At 42.6% G+C, this 18,053-nt stretch overlaps 1 protein-coding gene across 15 annotated transcripts in view; it reads right to left on the bottom strand.

The window, feature by feature from the left end:
* The window catches only part of SIPA1L2 (signal induced proliferation associated 1 like 2), a 212,841-nt gene that overhangs the window by 165,048 nt on the left and 29,740 nt on the right, over nucleotides 1-18,053 (bottom strand). For all 15 annotated transcript variants that reach the window (XM_072755961.1, XM_072755966.1, XM_072755970.1 and 12 more), the window contains exon 2: nucleotides 797-845. The gene's annotated coding sequence lies outside the window, so the exon portion shown is untranslated. The remainder of the gene's footprint in view (nucleotides 1-796; nucleotides 846-18,053) is intronic.

Here is an 18,053-nt window from a genome sequence, read left to right as displayed (position 1 = left end):
AAAAAATCAGAAACCAAATAATGAGATTACTTACAGCTGGTGCCAGCTAGAGGCTCACTCCTGAGTCATGGATGGAATCCTACATGGGCACAACCTATCTGAAAGGCTATCTAGCAATCTCTGCCAAAATTTTAAGTGTAAGTACCCTCATCCAGTAATTCCATTCCCAGGAATTTATCCTAAAGAAATAGTTGTATATATCTGTATCTGTATCTGTATAGATATAGATACACATACACATACAAGCATTCTATTAATAAGAGCCAGGCGCTGACAAGTATCTAAACATTCTTCAACAGGGATTAAATTACAGCATAGCTACACATGAAAGTCAATTCATGATTAAAAAGAATAAGTAGGAACTACCTAAATGTTGACAACAAAAAGACAAGGGCCACTCAGTGCAGGGCACCCCACCATCCAAGGACAGCAGCCTGTGTGCAGCTCTGTATCCCCACCATACTACATTCACATTGTGTCCCTTTAATCTAAGGGGCATCCCATGTAGAGATACAAACCAATTCCAAGATCCATAGCCTTTCCAACACATTGAGAGCATGCTCACTGGAACCTGCTAGTCACCCCTTCTGAAATCCCCAATTTTGGCAATCCCCAAGTCAAATGGCTTTTTAAAGCAATGCTCACCTATGCGTGTGGTGGAGTGAAAAATCAGAACATGCCATCCCGAAGCCAAGGGAAACAGAACCTATTTTTAAAAACACCATTCATGGGACACAGAAGCCCAAGTTTAAAACTTTAAGCAAAGGTTTAGGGTGTGGTTGGGGGGCAGGCTCACCTCACAGGGAGAATAGCAGGCTTCAGCTCACAGGACCAGGAGCAAGAACCTACAAGAGAAGAGAGAGGTCCAGTTCAGACTCACAGAAAAACTCTTGGTCCGCAGTTCATAAAGCATGGTCCCAGGGTGCCCCCAGGGTCTCAAGGCCCTTCCAGGGGTCTACCAGGTTCAAACCATTCTCACAGAAAAACACATAATTTCTCTTTCCTGTGCTCCTCTCATCGGGGCACAGCGGAGTCTTCTGAGGCCGAGGAGCATGATACAGCACAAAGACTTGAGAGTCTGGCTGTATTCTCTCCAGCCAGGTACTAAAGAGATGGAACTGGAGGGGATTATGTTGAGTGTGATCAGCCAATCGGAGAAAGACAAGGATCATATGGTCTCACTCATGTGGAATACAAGATACAGTGCAGAGGACCATAAGGCAAGGAGGGGAACCTGAGTGGGGAAACATTAGAGAGGTAGACAAACCATGAGAGACTCCTGACTCTGAGAAACAAACTGAGGGGGAGGGGAGTTGGGGGATGGGGTGACTAGATGGCAGGCATTAAGCAGGGCACACAATGCGGTGAGCACTTGTGTTACATGTTGGCAAATTTAATTCAATTAGTTAAAAAATAAAAAAAAATTGCAAAAATGTAAAACAATGCCATTCTGCTTGTTAATATTTTGTTGTTTTGGAAAAGAGTGATTTTCATAAGACATGTTATTTATGATAAAAGGTAAAGGGCTTACTGCCATGTTTCATTAATTAATAACTATTTTTAAACTTCTCAATTTTAATCCTGGTATCACAAACATCAGTAGAGATAAGCTACATAATAAAAAGCTCTCTGGGGTGTGTAAATCCTCAGTAAGTTTTACAGATGTCAAGGGGGGGAGGGTCTAAGACCAACATTTGGAAAACTGCTAGTCTAGGTGTCTATGTTTGGTACTAAATTCTGTTAAAATGCATATGCTTTCAATAATAAGGGGAGTGCACAATACTGGATATACAGCAGTGACTACGTACCATGTGCTCCACTAGATACTTTCCATGTTATTTCCAAAACTACTATCACTTACACACAAAAATGACCTCTTCTGCCTCCCAGATAAAGAGACTGGTACTCTAAGAGATTATCTGCCCAAAGGGAATCACCCAGAACAAGGTGTAAACTCAAGGCCACCTGGCTCCTAAAATCATGATCTTTTACTACATCATTTCTAAAAAAAAAAGTAATTAGAAGAATTTCTGCTGACTGAACTGAAGCCAGGCACACCACGGCCTGCACTCCTTCTCGACATAATGCAGACTCAACACACAACAGTGTGAGGTGCACAGCTCGGATGAGATGGCGTCAACATGGCTTCTCTAAATCCTGCCAGAGATCTGCACTCCACTCCCTACAAAAGACAGACCCCAACAAGTGGGGTGTGCCATGACAACTGGGTTTATGCCTGTGGTCCCAGCAGAGTATTAACAATGACCCTCTCATCCAAACAGTCACCAATTACAGAGCCACCTACTGACAAGGCTACCATTGGCCTTGGCTCTAAAAAGCCCACCTTTCTCAATCTGTCTCCATTTTAATGAAGTATTCAAACAGTTGAAGAAATGTGACTATTACTGGTCCCTCACGGTAGCTGAATTTAGGATTGAATGTACCTACAAAGGAAGGGAGGGAAATTCTCATTGACTTTACTCATGGAGCCAATATAGTCAATTCTAAGCTTAAAAATCTAAAGCATCATATGGCAAATCCCTCAATAAACCTGAACATGGAATTACCATATAATCTAGTAATTCCACTTCTGGATATGTACCCAAGAAGACTGAAAGCAGGGTTGTGAAAAGATATCTACACACCCATGTTCACAGCAGCATTATTCACAATAGCTAAAAGGGGGAAGTAACCCAAGTGTCCATCAACCAATGAATGGACAAATAAAATATGGTAAATCTATATGATGGAATACCACTTAGCTTTAAAAATTAGAGAATTACAACACATATTACAACATGGATGAACCCTGAGGACATGATGCTCAATGAAATAAACTAGTCACAAAACAACGAATACTATAGGATTCCACTTATAGGAGGTACATACAATAACCAGCTTCACAGAGACAGGAAGTAGAGTGGTGGCTGCCAGGGGCAGGGGAATGGGGAGTTAGTGTTTACTGAGAAAAAAGCCTCTGTTTGGGATGATGGAAAATCTCTAGAGACAGATGGTTGCACAACAATATGAATATACGGTAGCTACTGAACTACACCCTGAAAAATAGTAAAATTTATGTTATGTATAGTTTAACACACACACACACAAAGAAAAAAACACCAAAGTATTTATCAAAAAGATTTCCCAACATTAAGTAATTAGAAAAAGAATATGTTATTGGGCATCTTATCTCCCATCATTGTTTCAATCTTCACTAGTTTATTAAATCCAACCAAGCATTCATCCACTCGGTCATGTTCACTGACACCTCTCAGTTTCCAGCTCCTGAGATAGGAATGCCTGAAAAAGAGCCTCAGGGACTCAGACACAGCGCCAAAAGGCAACCTGGAAAGGCCTACATAGGAGACACAACCATACTTAAATGATAAATGTTGCTTGCACACAAAGCATGAACTTGTACAATTAAAAAAAAATGCAAGTCCTCTAAAGTATCGATATTTTTCAAAGTTTTAGGAACCTATTTTTTTTTCCCTCTCAAGAGGCTTTCTGGTTTTCTACATTTTTTTTTTAAAGCTGATACATTATAAAGCCCTCAACTTTAATTTATGAAGTAAGTCTTTAAAAGTCCTATTGATTAAACAGTTTGTGTTTCACAACTAAATATTTTATGGTTAATTTCTCTTCTCCAGCAGAGACCCTTTAAATGATGTTGTAATATCCCCTACACAATGAACACAACTCCGTAAGAGGCGCTTTTCCTTCCTTTGATACAGCAAACATCCTGTAAACAATCTATGCCCCACTCTTTTAACTCACTGCCTTTGTTTACTGACAGGAAAAGAGACTACAAATCCTCCAAGTGGCACTAAGGGCCTCCTTCATTTCCTACGAAGCAGATGGTTTAGATGAGGCAACTGGCTATTGTCTTTTGCCTTATTTTCACTTTACAGGAGAAAATGAGTAAGCTTTCAGTGGACCATCGTCCTTTCAAACAGCCAAACTTGGGACTGTGGGCCGTCTTGCAGAGAGCGGGTCAGGGAAAGGCAAGATGCTCTCCTGTTCCCCAGTCCACGGCTGAGAGGAGGCGACTCACACTTCAATAGGGAGCTCAGCCAGAAAGCCAGATTTGCAGGCAAAGAGAGGCCTGGCCCTTTGTTCCCACCAGCAGGTTCTTCAGCTGCTTTCCCAGTGACACAGGGTTCTGAGAGAGTGAAGGCAAATATTTACTTTCCACCAAGAAGAATAAAAATATTCCATCCAGCTCAGAGTCATTATTTCTCCAGTGTTAGGGTAGGCTCACTAGTATTCAGGAAAAGCACCAGAGAAAGGCTAGTTTTTGTGATTTTTTTATTTTAAAACTAAAAAGGCCTTTCAAAATAATGACAGGTTTCCAAGAGGCTAAGTCCTAAGCACTAATTTTCTGTGAACTCAGGCAACATACATGAGAAATACCTGCCTGTCTCCCCTGACCCACCCTGCCTCTCCACCCCACCACAGCCCAACATTCTGGGCCAACAGGCTGGCCACAGTTCCTGCACCAAATCTAGGAACCATATCCCATGCATCATTATTGGGCCCAGGGGTGCAGAGCTGGAATCCTAACCCAGACCTCACCTACTCCACAAAGATAGTACACACCTCAGGAGACAGGGCCTCTAGAAGCATATAACCTAATACAGAATTGGCACCAGATTCAAACAGCCAGTCAACTCCTAGAGAGAGTCTGGGATCACAGAGGATTCTGCAGATGAACACCATCTGCTCCAGGAAATGCATTCTGGAAAGCAGTATACCTGTCCCGCCCAGTGTTCAACAGCACTGACCACTCACCAGCACTAGTCATCAGGCTTTACTAACTCAACCAGTTGCACATAGACACACAGAGACGAAGGGTCTGTTAACTGTTTCTAGTGTATTCAAAGGTCTGTTTTTATGCAGATGTCTAAATCACAGACAAGATGTCAGCTCAAGCCTCAAGCAAATGACCAACTACTCTAAAGAGTGTTTTCGTTATGAATCAGGTCAGCACAACGTAAAACTCTCAACATAGTCATGTGGTTTCACTGCAGACGCTTCCTTTTGATTTCAGTGTGGCGTGACACAGTACGTCACTGGGGGGGATTCTGGGGGAGTTTTGGTGGCTGCTATATATATATATTTAAATTACAGTAAGAACATTTATCACAAGATTTATCCTCTTAACAAATGACTAAGAGCACAATATAGTATTATTAACTTAATAGGCACAGTGTTACACACACAGATCTCTAGAAATTATCCATCTTATATAACAGCAACTTTATACCTTTTTGAACGGCAGGCAACTCTCCATTTGCCCCCCTGCCCAGTCCCTGGGAATCACCACTCCACTCTCTGTTCCCATGGGTATGATTATTTTTAGATACTTCATGTTAAGTAGAATCATGGAGCATTCTCCTACTGTGACTAGTTTATTTCACTTAGTATAACATCCTGATAACTTTATCCTTGTCACATATGGCAGGATTTCCTCTTGTTTATAGCTGAATAATATTCCTTTGTGTGTGTGTGTGTGTGTGTGTGTGTGTGTGTGTAGAGAGAGAGAGAGAGAGAAAGAGAGAGAGAGAGAGAATATATGTAGTGTGTGTGTATATATGTATATATACACACACACACACACACACACACACACACACACACTGGCATTCTTTTTAAGTCAGGTAGAAATAAGAGGGGTTCTGCAAATAGAGCCCCTTCAAAGTTATTTTAACACTTGATAAATATTTACTTAGCACCTCTAGCATCCAAACACTTTACTAAATGACATCCATATTAAGACATGGTTCTCGTCTGCTAAAGTTTACTGTCTAATGGGGGGAGCCAGCTTTAACACAAGTAAATGGAACAGAGCATCAATGGGATGTAATGGCTGAAATCTCTAATGGGGTACTCTTAGGGGATCAGGGAGGAAGAGGCCAAATTTTACCTAGGAAGAGAGATGGGGAAGAAAAAATTTTCTACAGCAGGGAAAATTGGAGTATTTGAACCATGACAAAGGTGTGAGAAGTAGCAGGGAGAGTCCCATCCTCTCATATCTGTCAGCACAGTACAAAACTATTAGAGTTTCCAGTAGCCCCCCCAGCCATCCCTGGCCCAGGGTGAATCAAAAAGAATCTGGAACTTGGATGCCTCCCCACAGCTTTCAGAGCATTCCATCAGCCCCTGCAATGCCATACCACATACAGCATCCCACGCACCCTACAGCACCAGTACCTCATAAGAGTGTTCATCAGCCCTATAACACCACAGCTCACAGGGCATCCCATCAGCCCTCCTACACTCGCTCATGTCAAGACTCTAGAATGCAGGAGGCTCGGGACAAGGTTCACACTACAGATCCAGCACAAAGCACTGTGTTCTGCACTTCAAAAGCACCCAGTTAATATTTTCCCAAGAAAGAAGGAAGAGGAAAGGGATGAAGGGAAAGGGGGAAGAGGGAAAAGAGAGGAAGGGAAAAAAGACTGGCTCTCTGTGGAGACTTGAAAGCTGCAGAGAATGAGAACATGGGAGACCAGGACAGTATAGAGCACACAGTACCATCTGCTGAAAGAAAGAACACAGGCACTTCTAAATGTGATTCCCACAGAACAGGCTGAATGATAAGAAATTGCCGCTGCACTGCCATTTTTTACCTGTAGAAGCAGTAATTTCACGTGATCCAGCCTTAACATAGGATCCTCCTCCGTGAGCTAGGGAAAGCTCATTCCATGCCTATCCATGCTTATTCCATGCCTATCTCTATGATCGATCACTTACTTTGGTACCATGCTAGCTTTATCGTTTCTCTTGTGCCCAAATAGCTAGCTGCCACATCAATGCCCCTCCACCATCTCTAACTCACCATGCAAAAAGCAGTTTGCATCCTTCCTGCCAAGCCTCCCCTTCCACGCGTGCTCTGTACCTCAGCTAACAGGTCTGGTCTCCCTGCACATGCTCTCTTCTTGCTGCCATGAGCCATGGCAGCTGCAGGGTCTGCCTGCCCAGCACGCCTGGCCCACACTCCCTTCTTCTGCCTCTTGTGAAGATACTTCCCTGTCCCCTACAGAATGCTGGCCACTGGGGGCACAGCATCCCCTCACCCTCACAGGTGCCTAGTTCCATGTCCAGAACCAAAGCACAGTTGTCTACATCTCCCCTGGACAGCACAGGGGGCTTTGGCTACAAGGGCTAAGCTAGGAGGAGGTGAGCTCTGACGACTGGCTGCCATCTTGCTGATGGCTGAGCTGAAGGTCTCTGCAAAGCACAGTCAAGATAGAGAGGAAGAGTTTCTGTGGCCATGTGAGACCCCCTGGACCCAATAACACCTAAAACACGCTACTTCTAGATGCTTCAGTTACCTGAGAATTATCTTTCCTTTTTTGCTTAAAAAAAGTTTTTGTGATTCATAACCAACAGTCCAGATGAATTACCTATGCAAAACAGTGTTGTGTAGGACTTCAATTTCAAAACAGCCTTCAACTAATTCCCCAAGACAGCCTTAGTCATGATACCCATAGGATCTTTCCCAAATAAATAAGCGCTACAGTTCCCATCACCTGAAATACTGGCATCCTTCACAGTCTCAGAGAAAGGCCTTCACTCCGACAAAACTTTCTCAGACATTTCCAGATGAAAAAAGTTTTAAAGAAAAGCTTCCTAGACAGACAGTGTCTCTTGCTCTCTGCTAACCCCAGAGACCAATCCTTATACCTTTTGTTCTGATATTTTTCGGTCAGTCCCAAAGATGATGATTTATTTATAGATGTCTGCCGCCCTCAGTTGGGAATTCTTCATGAGCAGAGGCCTGAGGCTTAAAGGTCATCAATACACAGTTGGTGGAATGCATCATCCTAAGCAGGCAAGCATCTTGTATTCGGAAACCATGGCTGGTGATGATGTCACTGTTCGTTCTAAGTCTGTAGCCCTTTCCATAAACTTATTTTGTTAATTTTTCTTTGAACTCCTCCGAGTAAATAACTAAATTTCTGTCACTGTTGAGATGTCCTTGATGTGGTGTAGGAAACACTCTGGGTTCCCTCACTATTTCCCACAAATAAGATAAATAAGAATGACTCCCGGGAACCAGTACATCCTTGCTAAATTAAGCTAGAAACCTTTAACTATTCCTCAGTGACCACAAAGTCCAAACTTGCAACCAAGGCAACCAAGCACTGGCAGTCTCTCCAATCGACTCTTCCCAGCTTCTTGTCCTGCCATGCTCACTCACACACCCACATAGTGGTTTTCAGACTTGCTTCAGTAGAGGATAGAGCAGTAAAAAAGTCATAATATTGTTCAGTGAACACTCACCCCCCTCTTCTACCCACTGTGTAACACATGATGAATAGTGAATATAATTTTAGTATGAAAACTGGGAACATTTTTATTAGCAGAAAGATGTGTGTGGTGAACTCACATGCATCACCACTAGCTGACCTATCCAGGGGAGGAAAAAAAAAAAAAAGGATGTTGAACTTGCCACATAGTTGATATGTCCTTCCATTCACCAGTTTGCTTTATCATCTTCATGAGGACAAGCAAAATTTAACAAATAAGAAAGTATCATTCCTTAATGTGGTGGTTTGTTACAAGAGCTGAAGACTGATTCAACCTTAGGAGCACCCATGATCCATTGGCACAGATTCAGAAACCTGTGGTATCCTACACTCTCTACTGGTTGAACAAAGTTCTAATGCAACAATGTTATGGTTTTAAGACTGGGGGATCCTCTATTATATACTTGAAACCCTGTTCATTAAGTCAATCAAGAAAAGAAAGTTTGAAACATACTTCACAAATTTAAGTAGATTCCCTATTTTAAGGAGAGCTGCTAATAGCAACCATAATAAACCTGAAAAGTCTAAATCCACACGACTACCATAAAAGGTAAAATACCCCAACTAAATCCTTGCTAGTAATGCTATCTCTGTTTTCTGACACTGAAAGGGACAGAGCCCGTGACCGGAGGCATTTCTTGAGTCATCCTTATATATCACTTACACAAAATGCAAAATGAAAATCTATGATAAGCCAGGTAAACCAGACAACAAAAATGAGAAAGTGTACTGGTATGGATTTATCTATTGTAGGCTTGACCACATCCAGAACAGAAGAAAGAAATCTGACAGTGCAGAGTTACAAAATAACTATGCTATCTCTTTTGAGGGGGAAGATGGGGGGAAGTATCCCAGCTAATATGTATCAATCATTTACTAAATAGTAAGCGGTATTTCATTTCAACCCCATTACTTCACTTTCTTCAGATTTTAAACACTGCGTTATCTACTCAACTGAAATCCAGATCTTTATTTTATTTACATAAATGTAGAAAAGGTGAAGCTAACTTCTGTAACTGATCCACAAAGTGAAGGAAAGATAACAAATAAGCCATTTGAAATGCAGGAAGAGAAAATAACCTTTATCCATCCATTTAGGTTATCAGCTATTTAGGTTATTCAAAAAATGTGCCTTCCATCAGTTTTCTCAGTACCAATATATTAGACCTTTAGGTGACAGTTCTATAAATACAGTCAGCATCCTAGTCTAGAAGCTACTGCTTATTTTCGAGCTAAGCACCCCATGGTCATCAGAGAAAGAAGATATTTTACAACCTCCTCTCTGGAAGTGGTCACCCTACCATGGCAAAACACCACTAGCCTCATCACACAAGCACAGATGAAGAGATCCAGTCTCTTAAGTCAGGGGCAAAAGTGAGACGGACCAAAGGTTAGGAACTTCGAAACAATGGAAAGAATAATCATCTCCTCTAATGTCCTCTCTTGTCCTCCCAATAGTCTTCCCACTCCCAAGAAGGAGCCCACAGCTTGACACCTGCAGCTGTGTGCACACACACAAGAGTAAAGTACAGCAATGAAAACACAGAGAACAAAGGAGGAAGAAAGGGAGTCTAGAAGAGTCTTTTTTCCATCACAAAGTTCTCTTAATCTTAATTAACCTAACAAGGGTAAAAAGCAGAGTGAAGAGGAAGTGAAGGTGTGCCGATACTGAACATGTACATCATAGGCCTTCCAGAAATGACGAAAAACAAAGATGCAGGTTGGTAATAATACCGCTACTGACTTGCAAACACTCCTGACTTGCAAACACTCCATAAATGCCTGATGAACTGAATGAAAAGATTTCACAGGCTCCAAATTAGGAAAGCATGATGAGCAAAACTGGAAAAGGTGGTACCTTTAATCTATAAAAACAATACCAGTGATAAAAAGAAAACTAGAGAACAGAATTGGAATGGCATTTCAAAACAAAAGACCACCATGAAAAGAAGATAATATTTACTTAGCTTGGCTTCATCAGCTATTCCAGAAAACTCCCACGTAAAAGCAAAACACCAATAAAGTATTTATTAATATCTTACCAGACATTTTCATTTTACCCAGAGCAGTACATCATCTCCAGAATGCCTCTACAACTGGGGATTCCTAATGGAAGAGCAGTTGAAGGAAACCTGGCCTCCTCTCAACAGGCTCAAAGGTACTAACTCCAGCCTAAGTATTCCACACTCACAGGAAGAGTCCTTTGTATCATCACACAAAATCAGAAAACTCAAGAGAAAAATAAAACAGGGCAAAATATCAATGCACAAGTAACCAACCAACCTGAATGACTTAATTTATAAAACCACCAACAAAAACAAAAATGAAGTTCTAACCCACAAAGTATAAATCTGTCCTCTCTATCACCCAGATAAACATCTGTTTAGGAAGAACAAGGAAAAGCAATGAAAGAAATGACTAAGTATTCCTCTAGGCACAAAGGCCTTTCTCTTCTGGAGCCACCCAAAAAAGAACTCCCGTCTGATGCTTCATACATACAAAACAAAATCAACTGCCAACCCCCCCAGTCACAATGCAAAGCATGAGGAAAACCTGACTGAATGACACATTATCATGAACAGTGGAATCAATTTCACAACTGATGCAATGCTGCCCTTTACACTGGGCACCTGTAATTGGGGAAAACACTGGTTTTCTTAAGCTAACATCGACTTGCAATTTTGATTGCTGGAGTGGTTCTCCACAGCATGTGACAGGGACCTCCGTGGAACAGGCAACAGACCTACAAGGGCCAGGGCAGCATTGCATCATAGAACATCACCTTGTGCACAAATTATGGCTCTTCAGACATAGCTACGTGGTAGACACCTTACAGGGAAGGGATGATATGGGTCGGCTTTCAAGGAAAACAGCCGATAAACTAATGAGATCCCAGCCTCTGTGCAAAACTTAGACTTTTTGAAAACGTATACATCCACATGCACTGTGAAGGTGACAACTTCCCTATATTTAAAGGTTCTTCTAATTGGTGGCACAATTATTTTTAATTGCAAGATAAAATGTATCAACACTTGGGGAGATTTCCCAGATGACCAATGCATGATGTTCAAAACCATACACAGAACAGGGTTTTAAAAGCCCATATATGTGGTTTCAGAATCCACATCTCAACCAACCTCTAAGAAACTACCACTGGTTTAGCATAGTATCAAAGAAGAAGATCCACAAATGTCTAAAAACAAATTAGAACACTCCAGTTCTCACATTCTTCTCAACCACATATCTGTGGGAGGCTGGATTCTCATCACACATGGTAACCAGAACAACATATCACATCAGAATGGATGCAGATGCAAAGATGAGAACCCCGTGATCTTCCATTACATCAGATATTAAAGGCAGTTTTATAAAAAGGTATAAAAAATTAAAAACACTACTTAATAGCATTTCTTTGGGTTGGGAAATGGTAACTTTTGATAAAAAATAGTATTTATGTTAACATGAACTCATTGTTAATTTCATATTTAAAAAAAACATCTTGGTTTTTATTTCTAACATGATAAAAATTAATAGATATAACCACATAAACAAAGCTCTCTGGAGTCAATAATTTTTAAGAGTGTACAAAAGTCCCAAGACTAAAACATTCAAGAATCACCATCCTACAAAGGAACATTTAGACAGCAGCAACTCTCACAGGGAAACAAATTTGAGAAATAAAGCAAGTAAATTAACATTTCTTATTCATCAGGTGACAATGCAAAAAGCAGGTCCATCTTAATTCATGAAGCCAGATATACATTTATTCTCTTTAAAGAACAAATGGTTAAAGTATTTAAACATTTCGGTCTCCATTAATCTCCTATAAATTTCCCAAATGACTAGTCTTGTGTGACACTACAGTAACACCACATGGAAATTCATCCAATTAGCTCACCGAAACTTGTACATTCTCCCAAATTCACTAATATCCACTGCACTATCCTCTGCCACCACTGGCTGAGAGACTTCTCACTGAATTATTGATTTTCTGCCAATTAATTACCATAGTAAGATTCAGTTGGGTTTCTCTGCAGAAATTTTCCTTTTTCCCCCGCCTTACTGTTCTTGTACCCTTTAGAGTCTGTTGGGGAATCAAAATAATTGGAGCCTTAAGATGAAATCCTGAATTCTAAAAATATCCTTGGCATAACTTACAGACAACCCAGTTGTCAGATGCTTAAATGGACAAAGACCTCCTTTTTGCTGGATAACAGACTTTGAAGCTTTCCACTTAGATCTTCCCTCAATTCCCTATCAATTCAACAACTTCACTATGTGAATCTTAGAATAAATCAGCTGTGCTAAACCCAGCCAAACACTGATAAGCACATTCGCGTATATGCTCTTCATTCATAAAAGCAGCATGCTTGACTGTGCAAAGAAAAATGAAAAACAAAAAATTCTCATTACCTATGGGAATCTAAGAGAAGGAAAAACAGGGTCTAATTCTGAAATAATACTTGCTCAATGGACACCCCTGCAGCAACTCCTAAAGCACCCACTGTAGGATTTAGACTCCACAGCAAAATAGGGAGCTCATCTCTGTCTCAAGCAGAGGTCCCCTGTAGGACCTGTCTCCTGGCCTGGAAGTCCACCTCTCCCATTCCCTTCCCCACCAGGAAAACAAGACACCTAGACACTCCAGAAGACCAGGCAGGCACGGGATAGGACATCGTCCTCATCTCCTCATGCCCACACACTCTCCCCTCTGTCTCGGGGGTGAGGAGGAGGCTGGCTACTAGATAGGCTATTCAAAGTCTCCAGAATCCATCTCAAGAATACCCATGATGACTCTCCTTGGGTGCTCTAAAATTCAGGTGTCACCGATCTGAGCAGTGAGACTCAATAAAGCTGTTTTCGGGCACAATCTAAGTCTGGAGAATTGAGCCCAAGTGTAAATACTGAAGAAGGAGAAAGAGAAGAAAGAAATTTAACTCAGCAATATGGTAGGTTGCAATAACAAAGATGCTGAAGGAAGAAATTTCGAGTTTATACACATTCTGTTCGGAAGGAGGATGGTACAGAGAGAAAATACAGTGGACATGGCATCAGATGGGACTGCGAACCCCAGCCTCACCTCGCACAAAAAGAACAAAATGGTGCTGTGGTGAAAGAGTGATATCTTCCAACTAGCAGCAGACCAAAGTCACCATATCAAACAGCGAATTCCTTAACACACAAGACAAAGGGAAGTGAAGAGAGAAGCAATTCTTAAAGCAAATTCTCTTAAAGTGGAGAGAGAAGCAATTCTTAAAGAAGCAATTCTTAAATTCTTAAATTCATCAGACTTTCCTGGATAGTTTAGAACAAAAAAAGGTATCAAAACTTGAGCAAGTTAAGGTCTGCTTAAGTTTAGGCAAAGCTGGAAAATCAGAACACAGCTTGTCCAGAGGTGTAGGCACCTGCCCACCATTGGGGCTGGTGCAAGGCATCAGCCCCAATGGGACTCATGAGAACATGGTCAAGTGGATATGACTGGAAAGACTTATTGCAATAAAAATGAGTAGCCCTGGGACGCCCGGGTGGCTCAGTGGTTGAGCATCTGCCTTTAGCTCAGGGCATGATCCTGCGGTCCCGGGATTGAGTCCCACGTTGGGCTCCCTGCAGGGAGCCTGCTTCTCCCTCTGCCTGTGTCTCTGCCTCTCTCTGTGTGTGTCTCTCATGAATAAATAATTTTTTAAATGAGTAACCCTGCCTACGACACAAATATTTCACTGTGATTCTCTGCTTCCCTGACCAAACTAGAAAATAATTCAACTGTTTCTATTTCAGGGAGGGGGTCATAAAAAAATGAAGTTGGAAATGTTCCACACTGATCAGCAGGGTGCTGAAAGCAATCCTATGACACATGGACGAAAGCAGGGCTGTGAGGACTTGTCCCCGTCTCCCTCCACACCCAGGGCAGCCCAGGGTGCAGGGGAGCAGCCAGGCCAGGTGGGGGCCTGGTGGGGGGTGGTACCCAGTGCTCTTGGAGGACCAGACAGGACAGCAGGGAACATGGGGGATGGGACGGCCCGCAGGACAGGCAACTCCCAGGCCAGCTGCCCCCCTCGCCAGGGTGCCGGCTGCCTGTGGCTGGGCAGCGGCCAAGTGTGTCTTCAGGCAGAGACTGGCTTAACCTTTAACCCAGAACTGCTTGACTGTCTAGCATGTCTGCCCCTGGTCATGTTTTGGTCTTGAAGCCCCTTCTGCCCTCCTGATGCAGTTTGGCTGCTGTCATGGCCTCCTGGTGTCCCTTGTGAGGCCACAAGAAGAGAGGCTAGGAGAGTCAAAACACATAGGGCACTCTCTGGAAATGAGAGGCTTTGTGCCAAACAACTAACCAAGAGGCCGGGGAACAGGTGCCATGTCTACCTCAAGAGCCGAGGGGACAGGGCTACACATCCCACTGACCCTTGCTCAGGAGGAACAAAAGGCATTTATTTCTTCAATTTACTAGAAGACCCTAAGCCTCTTGTTGTAAGAAAATTTAAAACACAAGAGAACCAGCACCACTCGCCACCAGGGCCACTCCCAGGGGTGCCCACAGCGAGTGGGCCAGCCCTCCTGACTCCAGGCACTGGGCCCAGTTCCTCTTTCCCGAGGCTCCCTGCTGAAAGGGGGGGCAGCACCTAGGATCTGGACGGGGGGCGGGGGAGAATGGCTGAATTACCTACTTCCACTAGTCTGCAATTGCAAATAAACCGCCAGGGAAAGAAGAAGAAAGAAGAAGAATGCACAATTATCAATTCTTAGACACACACACAAGCTCTTAGAGGCTGTCTGATAGCAAGAGGAATATTTAGCACAGACATTTGCAGACACTTACTGTCTGAATTAAAATGGGAAGCAGCATAGATAGGAGTCACTGAATAATTAGCAGTGAGGACAATTTTACTCTGCTATCTGCCAGATACAATTACTTTCGCTCCATCTCCGGAGGTAAACACATCTAAACTGGTAGAGCTGAATGGGACCACCTGCCTCTTGTTGTTGTTGTTTTTTTTTTTTTAAAGGTTCTTCATTTGGGGTTACAACTGTGGCCACCTAAAATGTTTACGTCTGAAAGAAAGAGTCATACTCTATTATAAATTATGACTGCGGGTACTGAATCAAAATAACTTCTGGTTTACATGTGAAAATCAAACAAGAGCTGACTTATCCTCCTGTCTCTCCACTGCTCACCCAAAGGCTTTAGAAGGACCTAGGAAAACTTTATTGTTAACCAAAAACTTGGTAACTGCTAAGTTTTCTAGAATTGAAAAAAAATTCTTTTTCAGAACCTTTTCTTGTTAGAAAACTAGCAACAAGACTGATTTCTTACTATCGGATAGAAAGGAGCACTAATATCTCAAACTTTGATGTATCCTTTCTTATACGTTCACCACTCAAGAATGAACCCTGCAATTAAGATGGCTTTCCCTCCTTAAATCCTACATCTCATTCTTTTTTGCCGCACAGCTAGAAAAATGGAAGAGGGGCCAATTCCTAGTTAAGTAGTAAAGGTCAGCTTCTTCCCCCACAAGAGTCTCAGTTCTGAGAGCAGCCCAACCACAGAGCGTGGGCACAGGCAGGTACACCCAAAGTCTTTGGGAAACTCAGACAGCTGCTGCAAAATGAATCCAAAGAACATCTTTTCTGCATAAAGTATTACATCTCCTAACAAACACAAAAACAACATTTGCAAGAAAAAAAACAAGTAGATATTTTTCATGAAAGTTCTAAGTCAAATGCTCTACTCCCCCACAAATACGCCTTGAAAATGTTACATTATCTGGTCAAACTCCTAACTTTTTTTTAGGATTTTATTTATTTATTCATGAGAGACATGCAGAGGCACAGGCAGAGGGAGAAGCAGGCTCCCTGAGGGGAGCCTGATGTGGGACTCCATCCCAGGACCCGAGGATCATGCCATGAGGAGAAGGCAGCCGCTCAACCACTGAACCACCCAGGTGCCCTGAACTCCTGCCCAACTTGAGTCAAGAAATATCCATTTGTTTAATGGACCTTGTTTAGAGTCCTTGCTGTGGCCTGGGACAGGGGCTGGAGCCAGGAGGCAGTACCAGCCAGCCCCACCAGCCCCTCAGGCTACTTGCACTCAGCCCACAGGCTAACAACAACCCACCTTTCCAGATAGTCCTGAATCTAACCTTGCTGTAACTAGAGGTGTTCCTTTTAAGGCACAACATTAAGACTACATTACACAAAAAATTAAAAAAATATATATACAGCCCTGTAGAATAAGGCATTCTGAAATAACTCTCAGACAAGATTTATTATGTCTAGGGTGCTTTTCATAAAATGATTTATTACGGTTTTGCTAAAATGATTAGAGAGAAACGTTCCAAAACATCTATAAAACGTTGCTAGGCATCTTGAAAGTGAGCAAAGTGGCAAGAATTTTCCAACAAGTTGTCAAAATAAAATGAAAGGACAGAAATTCTCAGTAACACAGGAAACAAAATAAAGATAACCCATTAAAAAAATCCTCATATGAAATAAGCAATATTCACAGAGCTACAACGAAGGCTTTTAGAAAAGTTGACTTTTAGCAGGCAAGTAGTTGGACTACCTGGTCTAAGGGATGTCTACTGTCCGTGGATACATCGAGGGCAGAGACCCTGCCTGGGCAGGCACAGGCTAGCTCTTCTGGATGCTCCATGCTGACCCATACAGGCCAGCTCAGGCCCCCGACAGCCCCACTCAGCTGCAACCTTGACCTCCTGCCCAGGGGTTGGACCTCTGATCCCCTAGCCTCCTGTCTACCAGGTGACTGGTTCCAACCCCTCTCCCCTCCAATCTTTCAGTGACCTCACTCTATTACCCTGCCTGGCTACAACAGACTTGTAGGCCACGACTCCAATTCCACCTAACTGATAACAGAAAATGTGAATATAAAACATGAAGAGAGAGAAAAGGAAGATGTAGCTAGAGCTACAGAGTGGTTAAGGCCAGTGATGGGGGGTAGAGGGCAGTGAATAAAAGTGAGCAGCTGGTCCTGGGAGGAGTGTAAAAACACAGGGAGTGGAATCAGAGGGACTGCTGCCAAAGATGAAGTAGCAAGGGGCAACACTGGCTACCACCCAGAGGGGCCCCAGGGAGGGAACCTCGCTGCATGCTCCTCATCATCCATTCCAATAATTCTGTCTGGAGCAGCTGTGCCCATATAATTTTGTTCCAGGAACTTCCATCTTCATCCTCTCTCTGGGAAAAATACCTTGGACCAGCACTACTGGGAGCCTTTCAATTTTTTCCCCAGTCTCACTCCAAATATTCCCTTTAAGGTTTTAGGAACATCAGTAGGCTCCGAAGCTCATTAAAGTTTTTCCCAACCCAACTATACTAAATGGCCTGAGTGTCCCAAATTTAATAGGCTCTTTTTTAGATCTGGTCAGAATTTCTCCTGATTCTAACACCATTCAACTTATCTAAAAATTCCAAGTCCTGGAAATCAGAAAGAGTGCCAATAACCCCAAAAGCTCAAAGGGGAAGAGTAGCGCCTCTAAGTTCCCATAGGCTATACTGCTTCCAGGCAAAACAGGTTCAGGCAGTCTTGGCCACGGCCACATGCTAGAATCACCTGAGGAGCTTCGGGAAGTCCAGGCGGCCCCACTCTGATTAGATCAGAACCTCTGGTGTGGGGCCTGGGCAAGCTTCGCTCTTCAAATATCCCTCATGATTCTAATGTGCAGACAAGTCTGAGAAGATTCACTTAACTCCAATGAAAGTGCTCATTCTGGGGATCAGGAGCAGCTA

Source organism: Vulpes vulpes, chromosome 4 (assembly GCF_048418805.1).
Source record: "Vulpes vulpes isolate BD-2025 chromosome 4, VulVul3, whole genome shotgun sequence".
NCBI lineage: Eukaryota > Metazoa > Chordata > Mammalia > Carnivora > Canidae > Vulpes > Vulpes vulpes.
This window is presented reverse-complemented; position numbering and strand designations above follow the sequence as displayed.